Here is an 11,701-nt window from a genome sequence, read left to right as displayed (position 1 = left end):
TATTGAGTCTCCTGATTTCCCTGGTGTGTTAGGTCTTCCCTGGTTAGCACTACACAATCTCACCTTTTCATGGCCGCAGAGGGTTCTCACAGGGTGGTTGCGAGAGTGTCAGGGTAGATGTCTAGGTGTTTCCGTTGGTGCAACCACGGTGGAAAGTCCAGACACTACCTCCACCGTGCGCATTCCCCCCGAATACCTCGATTTGGCACACACGTTTTCCAAAATGCAGGCGACCAAATTATCACCTCATCAGGTGGGGGATTGCGCAATAAACCTCCGGGTAGACGCTGTGCCTCCCAGGAGTCATGTGTATCTCCTGTCGCAGGCTGAAACTGAGGCGATGGAGACATACGTCTCCGAGTCCCAGCGCCAGGGGTTCATACGTCCCTCCACTTCGCCCGCCTCCTCAAGTTTATTTTTGTGAGGAAGAAAGACGGAGGTTTGCGCCCTTCCATTGATTACCGAGCACTGAACAAGGGAACAATACGTTATAGTTATCCTCTACCCCGCATTCCATCTGTGATCGAGTCAATGCATGGGGCACGCTTCTTCACAAAATTAGATCTACGGAGTGCGTACAACCTGGTGCATGTCCGAGAGGGGGACGAGTGGAAGACAGCATTCAGCACAACCACGGGGCATTATGAATACATGGTGATGCCTTACGGTTTGATGAATGCTCCATCCGTCTTTCAGTCCTTTGTGAACGAGGTGTTTCGGGACATGCTTGGTCGCGGTGTAGTGGTCTACATCAATGGCATTCTGGTGTATTACGCTACGCGCACCAAACATGTGTCCCTGATTCGCAAAGTGCTAGCCCGACTGTTGGAACATGAGCTTTATGCCAATGCAGAAAAGTGTACGTTTTTCCAGCAGTCCTTCTCCTTCCTCGGATACCGCATTACCACCTCAGGTGTGGAGATGGAGGGAGATTGCATTTCAGCCGTGCGTAATTGGCAGACTCCAACCACGGTCAAGGAGGTGCAGCACTTTATTGGCTTTGCCAACTACTATCGGAGGTTTATCTGGGGCTTTGGCAAGGTCGCAGCTCCCATCACATCTCTGTTGAAGTGTGGGCCGTCCCGGCTCCGCTGGTCTGCTGAGGCTGACAGGGCCTTCAGTAACCTGAGGGTTCTGTTCACCTCATCCCCGGTACTGGCCCACCCCGATCCATCACTACAGTTCGTATTGGAGGTGGATGCGTCCGAGGTAGGGATAGGCGCTGTCCTATCTCAACGCTCGGGCACGCCACCCAAGCTCCGCCCCTGTGCCTTCTTCTCCAAGAAGCTCAGCCGGCAGAACTACGATGTTGGTGATCGGGAGCTGTTGTCCGAGCCCTGACCGTGTGGAGGCACTGGCTCGAGGGGGCGGAACACCCTTTCCTCATCTGGACGGACCACCGTAACTTGGAGTACATCCAGGCAGCGAGGAGGCTGAACCCTCGCCAGGCCAGGTGGGCCCTATTCTTCACCCGGTTTGATTTTACTCTGTTTTACATCCCGGGTACGAAGAACGTGAAGGCAGACGCACTGTCACGGCTGTACGACACAGAGGAGAGGCCCATAGACAACACCCCCATACTCCCGGCCTCTTGCATTGTGGCGCTGGTAGTGCGGTCGATGGACGCGGACATAGAGCGGAAGTTACGCACAGAGGCATCTCCACCTCAGTGTCCAGCTGGGCTGCAGTACGTGCCGTCTCTTGTCCGTGACCGTCTGATCTATTGAGCACACAAGTTCCCCTCCTCTGGTCACACAGGTATCGGTCGTACAGTGCGCTGCCTGACCGGAAAGTACTGGTGGCCTACCTTGGCTATGGACGTGAGGGTTTATGTCTCCTCCTGCTCGTTGTGCGCCCAGAGTAAGGCACCTAGGCACCTCCCAGCAAGTAAGTTACAGCCCTTACCAGTTCCACAACAGCCATGGTCCCACATGTGTAATGACTTCCTTATGATCTTCCCCTCTCCCAAGGTAACACCACCATCCTGGTCGTTGTGGACCGCTTTTCAAAAGCCTGCCGCCTCCTTCCTCTGCCCGGTCTCCCCACGGCCCTGCAGACTGCGGAGGCCCTGTTCACACACGTCTTCCAGCATTACGGGGTGCCAGAGGGCATAGTGTCTGACCGGGGTCCCCAGTTCACATCCAGGGTCTGGAAGGCGTTCATGGAACGTCTGGGGGTCTCGGTCAGCCTGACCTCTGGTTTTCACCCCGAGTCTAATGGGCAGGTGGAATGGGTGAATCAGGATGTGGGTAGGTTCCTGCAGTCGGTGTTCTTGCCATGGGCCGAATATGTCCAGAACTCTCTCCGCCACTCCTCCACTAACCTAACGCAATTTTAATGTGTTTTAGGTTATCAGCTGGTTCTGGCACTGTGGCATCAGAGCCAGACTAAGGCTCCTGCGGTGGATGACTGGTTTCGGCGTGGAGGAGACGTAGAAACGCTGCTCACGTCCACCTCCAACGTGCCGTGAGTCGACAGAAGGCCAACGCTGACCGCCACCGCAGTGAAGCCCCTCTCCTTTTTCGGGCAGGCTTCAGCGTTCGTCGTCACCGGCCTTCTAGCCACTGCCGCTCTGCATGTCATCATTCCATTGGTTTTGTCTTGTTTATTACACACACCTGGTTCATATCCCCTCATCAGTACCTGTATAAGTGTTCCCTCTGCCCCCTTGTCTTTGTGTGTGATTGTTTATTGTGGAGGATAGTGAAGCTCGGTGGAGCTCCGTGTATTTTGTATCGCCGGGATATTTCCCTGTGTGCCGTGTATTTTCCAGTGCGCCTGTTTTGTTTTGACGCATTTCTGCGTAACTCTGTAATTGCGGAATAAAGCATGTTATTCTGTGAATTACCCTCCTGCGCCTGACTCCTTCGACATCACCTCATCACACCTACTTTTTAACTTGGTGGTCTGCAAACCCACAACCTTCTGGCCCGCAGCCCTTTCCGCTATCAAAATTCCTGCGTTGCCATGTAATGCTTAGAGGTCATAAAAAGTTAATAAAACTGCATATCTAAGGCTCTGGTCTGTCCAAGAAGTGAGGGTAAACATGGTAGACATGTTCTCTGCTATCCACCTTATGTTTTAAATATTATTTTGGGTCTAGGGGAGGGTCAATTGTTTTTTTTCAAGTGTTCAGTGAGCGTTTAGGTAAAATATATTTAGCTGAAGAGAGGGCCATCCATTTTCATTACAGAGAGATACGATTTTCTCCATGTAACCCTTATTATAAATAATGTTAATTCCTTACTAAAAGCATGCACCCATTAAGAAAATGACTGTAAAAACGGGTAAATCCCAGTGGATTAATGAGGAATTGAAAAATTGTATGGTTGAGAGGGTCAAGGCCAAAGGAATGGCAAATAAGTCTGGCTGCACAGCTGATCGTCAAATGTATTGTAAATTGAGAAATATTGTGACTAAACTAAACAAAAATAAAAAATAAACTGCTCTATGAAACAAAGACAAATGATATAAACAATGATAGTAAAAAGATTTGGAGCACCTTCAATTAAAATGTGGGCAAAAAGGCGAACTCAGCTCCATCCTTCATTGAATCAGATGGGTCATCACAAAACCCACTGATATTGCCAACTACTCTACTTAAATTATTTTTTCATTGGCAAGATTAGCAAACTTAGGCATGACATGCCAACAACAAACTCTGAATCTAAAATGTATATAGTATGTATAAGCTGGAAGTAGAGGCCTAAGCGTTGTTGTTCACTAGTTTACTCCAATTAGGGAAGGGGTGGTGGGGTTGGAAAGTAATAAAGGGAAATATATTTTAAAAAAGGATATGTATGTGTATGTGTATATATGTATTTATGTTTGTGTATGTATGTATGTATGTATGTATGTATGTATGTCTGTGTTTATGTACACTGCTCAAAAAAATAAAGGGAACACTTAAACAACACAATGTAACTCCAAGTCAATCACACTTCTGTGAAATCAAACTGTCCACTTAGGAAGCAACACTGATTGACAATACATTTCACATGCTGTTGTGCAAAAACTGTCCACTTAGGAAGCAACACTGATTGACAATACATTTCACATGCTGTTGTGCAAATGGAATAGACAACAGGTGGAAATTATAGGCAATTAGCAAGACACCCCCAATAAAGAAGTGGTTCTGCAGGTGGTGACCACAGACCACTTCTCAGTTCCTATGCTTCCTGGCTGATGTTTTGGTCACTTTTGAATGCTGGCGGTGCTTTCACTCTAGTGTTAGCATGAGACGGAGTCTACAACCCACACAAGTGGCTCAGGTAGTGCAGCTCATCCAGGATGGCACATCAATGCGAGCTGTGGCATGAAAGTTTGCTGTGTCTGTCAGCGTAGTGTCCAGAGCATGGAGGCGCTACCAGGAGACAGGCCAGTACATCAGGAGACGTGGAGGAGGCCGTAGGAGGGCAACAACCCAGCAGCAGGACCGCTACCTCCGCCTTTGTGCAAGGAGGAGCAGGAGGAGCACTGCCAGAGCCCTGCAAAATGACCTCCAGCAGGCCACAAATGTGCATGTGTCTGCTCAAACGGTCAGAAACAGACTCCATGAGGGTGGTATGAGGGCCCGACGTCCACAGGTGGGGGTTGTGCTTACAGCCCAACACTGTGCAGGACGTTTGGCATTTGCCAGAGAACACCAAGATTGGCAAATTCGCCACTGACGCCCTGTGCTCTTCACAGATGAAAGCAGCTTCACACTGAGCACATGTGACAGACGTGACAGAGTCTGGAGACGCCATGGAGAACGTTCTGCTGCCTGCAACATCCTCCAGCATGACCGGTCTGGCGGTGGGTCAGTCATGGTGTGGGGTGGCATTTCTTTGGGGGGCCGTACAGCCCTCCATGTGCTCGCCAGAGGTAGCCTGACTGCCATTAGGTACCGAGATGAGATCCTCAGACCCCTTGTGAGACCATATGCTGGTGCGGTTGGCCCTGGGTTCCTCCTAATGCAAGACAATGCTAGACCTCATGTGGCTGGAGTGTGTCAGCAGTTCCTGCAAGAGGAAGGCATTGATGCTATGGACTGGCCCGCCCGTTCCCCAGACCTGAATCCAATTGAGCACATCTGGGACATCATGTCTCGCTCCATCCACCAACGCCACGTTGCACCACAGACTGTCCAGGAGTTGGCGGATGCTTTAGTCCAGGTCTGGGAGGAGATCCCTCAGGAGACCATCCGCCACCTCATCAGGAGCATGCCCAGGCGTTGTAGGGAGGTCATACAGGCACGTGGAGGCCACACACACTACTGAGCCTCATTTTGACTTGTTTTAAGGACATTACATCAAAGTTGGATCAGCCTGTAGTGTGGTTTTCCACTTTAATTTTGAGGGTGACTCCAAATCCAGACCTCCATGGGTTGATAAATTTGATTTCTATTGATCATTTTTGTGTGATTTTGTTGTCAGCACATTCAACTATGTAAAGAAAAAAGTATTTAATAAGATTATTTCATTCATTCAGATCTAGGATGTGTTGTTTAAGTGTTCCCTTTATTTTTTTGAGCAGTGTATATATATGTATTTGCGAGAAGAAAAAAAACATATGGGGGATTGTAAGTGATGCAGACAACTACATTGATGGAAGTTACAATCTATCTGCAATATTAAAGCTGATCCACCACCTAAAAAAATAAAAAAATAAAGATATTAAAACAAAATAAAAAATAAAAAATAACTCTGAATCTACACATCCCTTCATAACTTACCAAATTATGAAAGACAAGCATTGTCATTTAGAATTCGGTGAAGTGAGTGTGGAAGAGGTGAAATGACAAGTCACCTGTGTCTGACAACATGGATGGAAAATTACTGAGGATGATAGCGGACTATATTGCCACTCCTATTTGCCATCTCTTCAATTTAAGCCTACAGGAAAGTGTGTGCCCTCAGGCCTGGAGGGAAGCAAAAGTCATTCCGCTACCCAAGAATAGCAAAGCACTTTTTACTAGCTCAAACAGTTGACCAATAAGCCTGCTACCAACCCTTAGTAAACTTTTGAAAAAAATGGGGTTTGACCAGATACAATGCTATTTCACAGTAAACAAATTAACAACTGACTTTCAGCATGCTTATAGGGAAGGGCTCTCAAAATGTACAGCACTTACACAAATGACTGATGATTGGCTGAAAGAAATTGAAAATAAGAAGCTTGTGGGTTACTTTTCTGTTAGAGTTCAGTGCATCTTTTGACATTATCGATCATAATCTGCTGCTGGAAAAACATGTGTTATGGCTTTACATCCCCTGCTATATCATAGATCGAGAGTTACCTGTCTAACATAGAGGGTGCTCTTTAATGGAAGCCTCTCCAACTATCCAACATAATCCAGGTAGAGTCTGGCATTCCCCAGGGCAGTTGTGTAGGCCCCTTACTTTTTTCAATCTTTACTAATGACCTGCCACTGGCACTGAGTAAAGCCAGGTGTATCTATGTATGCTGATAACTTAACATTATACACGTCAGCTACCACAGCAAGGGAAATCACTGCAACACTTAAAGATGCACTATGCAGAAATCGCTCCGCCATTTCCTGGTTGCTTGTATTCTAATAGTTCTCCTAATTTCAGTTTATATGACAAAACAAGCAACTATAGTGTAGAGAATCATTGTACCATCTAAACTGCTGTGAAATATATTTTCCATAACCAAAAACATTGTATTTTCAGATGTTTGAAGCTGGTGTACAAAACCGAAAGTAAAAGACGCAATAACTAAATTTACATTTCGCCCAAAAAGTTTCATATTGCAGCTTTAACAAAGAGCTGCAGTCAGTTTTAGAATAGGTGGTACTTAATATTTGAAAAACTAAAAGCATTGTATTTGGGACAAACCATTCACTAAACCCTAAACCTCAACTAAACTAAATATTGTTATAAATAATGTGGAAATTGAGCAGGTTTAGGACCCTAAACTGCTTGGTGTAACCCTGGATTGTAAACTGTCTTGGTCAAAACATATTGATGAAACGGTAGCTAAGATGAGGAGAGGTCTGTCCTTAATAAAGCGCTGCTCTGCTTTCTTGACATTGCTATCAACAAAATAAGTCCTACAGGCCCTAGTTTTATCATACCTGGGCTACTGCCATATGGTCATATGGTCAAGTGCCACAAAGAGGGACAAAGGCACATTACAGTTGGCCCAGAACAGAGCAGCACGGCTGGCCCTTAAATGTACACGGAGAGCATCAATGACATGCATTTCAATCTCTCCTGGCTCAGAGTAGAGGAGAGATTGACTGCATCACTACTTGTTTTGTGAGATGTTTTTACATGTTGAAAGCACAGAGTTGTCTGTTCAAATGACTAGCACTCTGTCACGTTCGTTTAATGACGGGACAGACCAAGGCGCAGCGTGATATACGTACATGTTTATTAACTATTAAACACAACGACAAAACAACAACCGAAACGAAACGTGAAGTCCAAGGTAGAACACACAACATACAGTGAGGGAAATAAGTCTTTGATCCCCTGCTGATTTTGTACGTTTGCCCACTGACAAAGAAATGATCAGTCTATAATTATAATGGTAGGTTTATTTGAACAGTGAGAGACAGAATAACAACAAAGAAATCCTGAAAAACGCATGTCAAAAATGTTATAAATTGATTTGCATTTTAATGAGGGAAATAAGTATTTGACCCCCTCTCAATCAGAAAGATTTCTGGCTCCCAGGTGTCTTTTATACAGGTAACGAGCTGAGATTAGGAGAACACTCTTAAAGGGAGTGCTCCTAATCTCAGTTTGTTGCCTGTATAAAAGACACCTGTCAACAGAAGCAATCAATCAATCAGATTCCAAATTCTCCACCATGGCTGAGACCAAAGAGCTCTCCAAGGATGTCAGGTACAAGATTGTAGACCTACACAAGGCTGGAATGGGCTACAAGACCATCGCCAAGCAGCTTGGTGAGAAGGTGACAACAGTTGGTGCGATTATTCGCAAATGGAAGAAACACAAAAGAACTGTCAATCTCCCTCGGCCTGGGGCTCCATGCAAGATCTCATCTCGTGGAGTTGCAATGATCATGAGAACGGTGAGGAATCAGAACTACACGGGAGGATCTTGTCAATGATCTCAAGGCAGCTGGGACCATGGTCACCAAGAAAACCATTGATAACACACTATGCCGTGAAGGACAGAAATCCTGCAGCGCCCGCAAGGTCCCCCTGCTCAAGAAAGAACATATACATGCCTGTCTGAAGTTTGCCAATGAACATCTGAATGATTCAGAGGAGAACTGGGTGAAAGTGTTGTGGTCAGATGAGACAAAAATTGAGCTCTTTGGCATCAACTCAACTCGCCGTGTTTGGAGGAGGAGGAATGCTGCCTATGGCCCCAAGAACACCATCCCCACCGTCAAACATGGAGGTGGAAATATTATGCTTTGGGGGTGTTTTTCTGCTAAGGGGACAGGACAACTTCACCGCATCAAAGGGACGATGGACGGGGCCATGTACTGTCAAATCTTGGGTGAGAACCTCCTTCCCTCAGCCAGGGCATTGAAATGGATCGTGAATGGGTATTCCAGCATGACAATGACCCAAAACACACGGCCAAGGCAACAAAGGAGTGGCTCAAGAAGTAGCACATTAAGGTCCTGTAGTGGCCTAGCCAGTCTCCAGACCTTAATCCCATAGAAAATCTGTGGAGGGAGCTGAAGGTTCGAGTTGCCAAACGTCAGGCTCGAAACCTTAACGACTTGGAGAAGATCTGCAAAGAGGAGTGGGACAAAATCCCTCCTGAGATGTGTGCAAACCTGGTGGCCAACTACAAGAAACGACTGACCTCTGTGATTGCCAACAAGGGTTTTGCCACCAAGTACTAAGTCATGTTTTGCAGAGGGGTCAAATACTTATTTCCCTCAATAAAATGCAAATCTATTCATAACATTTTTGACATGCGTTTTTCTGGATTTTTGTTGTTGTTATTCTGTCTCTCACTGTTCAAATAAACCTACCATTAAAATTATAGACTAATCATTTCTTTGTCAGTGGGCAAACGTACAAAATCAGCAGGGGATCAAATACTTTTTTCCCTCACTGTACCTTACAAGGAACAAGATCCCACAACTAGACAGTGCCAATAGGCTGCCTAAGTATGATCCCCAATCAGAGACAACGAGCGACAGCTGCCTCTGATTGGGAACCACACCGGCCAACATAGAACTATACATACTAGATCCCACACATAGAAAAAGCACAACAAGGAATATACACACCCTGACTCAACATATGTGTCCCCTGAGTCAGGGCGTGACACACACAACTCAGACACCCATGCATACCCCACAAGACATAGCACAAGGGGTCCCTTCACAGTCCCCAAGTCCGAAACAGACTCCGGGAAACACACAGTACTACACTGAGCCATGAATGACTACATGGAACACTATTCCACATCAGGTAACTCATGTAAACTGATAAAACTACACCTTATGGAACAACGCAGACTGTGAAGAGACATACACACCAGGGGTTGGAACCAAAATTATTTAGCAATCGTTTTGTTCTGAACAGAACTACTATTTATTTTGTTCCGTTCCACTGTTCCAACCAGCAAAATATCGTTTTGAACTGGTTCAAACCCCCAAAAAGTACTGGTTTATATCATTCCTTTCTGGTCCTTTTTTAACCTGTGAAATCAACAGTTATTTTTCACATTTAGCTCATTAAATTATTAAACCAATCAGTGCGGATAGAGCAGGCAAGCTAGTTGTTTACGTACGTGATGGATAGACAATTGTAGCCTATGGCGCAAGATGCGACTGAAATTTTGTGGGTGGGGAGAGAGCAAGAGATGGGAATTGGCTAGAAGGGAACCAGTTTTTGTCAAATTAAGGTCAGATTTGACTTTTTGTAGCAGGTTAGGAGAATTAAGTTATGTTTAGGAAAAGGGTTAGGGTTAGGGTTAGTTTAAATGCCCCAAAAATCTACTTTTGACGTTAACGTTACAAAAGCTGGATCCCGAGAGAGGATTGAGGAGGAGGCTTGAATCGCTGGGCATCTTGATCTTGTCATGACAAATATTATCTGAATTAGGTTCACAGAATTAGGAGCAGCTTCTATGGAGGAACTTTGAGCTAGCTATCTAACAAGCTTGAGCTAGCTAGCTAACAAGCTTGTGTGTGCAGAGTGGTACCAGAATTAAAAACACATCTTAACTTTTTGTAGTTAATAAATCCAACATGAAACGTGTTAACTAGGCCTATAGTATCCTTAACTAGCATTGAAAAAGTTAATCCATTCTTCTCTAGCTAATTAATAAACACTCTCCCTATCTTCTGAATTACGCTTGTAATGTCAGTACAGTAGCCTATGCTTCAGAGGGGGGAGGGGCAGTAAACTAAACACGCACGCACACACACTGGCAAAGATTTTCAGCTTGCAAGCAGACAGCGGAATATGTTGCATAGGCGCTTTGTTGCGTTTTTTTTGTGTGACTAGAAAAAATGTGACTAGAAAAAAATTCCTGGAACATAAAATAACATTATTAACTGGTTCCCATGCTTTTAAAATAACGGTTCTGTTCCGGAAGAGTATGGATCACTTTCGTTCTCGGTTTCGTTTCTGTTCCTTGAAGAATTTCATTATTTTATGGTTTTTGGTTCTGTTCATTGAACCGGTTCCAACCCCTGACACACACACAGGCACACACACACACGCATACGCACACACACGCTTGCACACACACTCTACACCCCCTGAATGAAATGCACAGAGAACATACCCACTGGGCACAAACTGGTTGAATCAGCGTTGTTTCAACATAATTTGCCAACATATTGTGACGTGGAAAATCTATTTAATTTTTAAATAGTCATCAATGTAATCTGTTGTTTTGAGGGTGAAATTTCAATCAAATGATCATGCATGGTAACCAAATTTCAACATAGACAAACCTTGTACAAAATATGTTGAATTTGTACCTTTAAAACAGTCATATCTTCAACGTTATATCCACTATCAGAAGAAAAAAAACTATAGGCCAGGCAGCACCTCCTACTGGAGAACTTATCTATCTGCAGCTACCCTTTGGTCTCCCATCCAGGGTTTTAACCAAGCCCAGCTTTGATACTTGTCACTGACTATTACCAATTTATATCGTGAGAATGATTGTTGAGAGATTTCCACTTAAAATGTAAATAGATTTCCTGTTGCTATGTGCAAAACATTAAGAACACCTGCTCTTTCCATGACATAGACTGACCAAGTGAATCCAGGTGAAAGCTATGATCCCTTATTGATGTCACTTGTTAAATCCACTTCAATCAGAGTAGATGAAGGGGAGGAGACAGGTTAAAGAAAGACCTTTAAGCCTTGAGACATGGATTGTGTATGTGTGCCATTCAGAGGGTGAATCGGCAAGAAAAATATTTAAGTGCCTTTGAACGGGGTATGGTAGTAGGTGCCAGGTGCACCGGTTTGTGTCAAGAATGGCAACGCTGCTGGGTGTTTCACGCTCAACAGTTTGCTGTGTGTATCCTGTGTGTATCAAGAATGGTCCACCACCCAAAGGACATCCAGCCAACCTGACACAACTGTGGGAAGCATTGGAGTCCCTGTGGAACACTTTCAACCCATTGTAGAATCCATGCCCTGACGAATTGAGGCTGTTCTGAGGGGTGCAACTCAATATTAGGAAGGCCTTCTTATTGTTTTGTAAACTCAGTGTATATTGTTTAAATTCAA

Source organism: Coregonus lavaretus, assembly GCF_964263955.1.
Source record: "Coregonus lavaretus genome assembly, chromosome: 11".
In the NCBI taxonomy this organism is placed as follows: domain Eukaryota; kingdom Metazoa; phylum Chordata; class Actinopteri; order Salmoniformes; family Salmonidae; genus Coregonus; species Coregonus lavaretus.
This window is presented reverse-complemented; position numbering follows the sequence as displayed.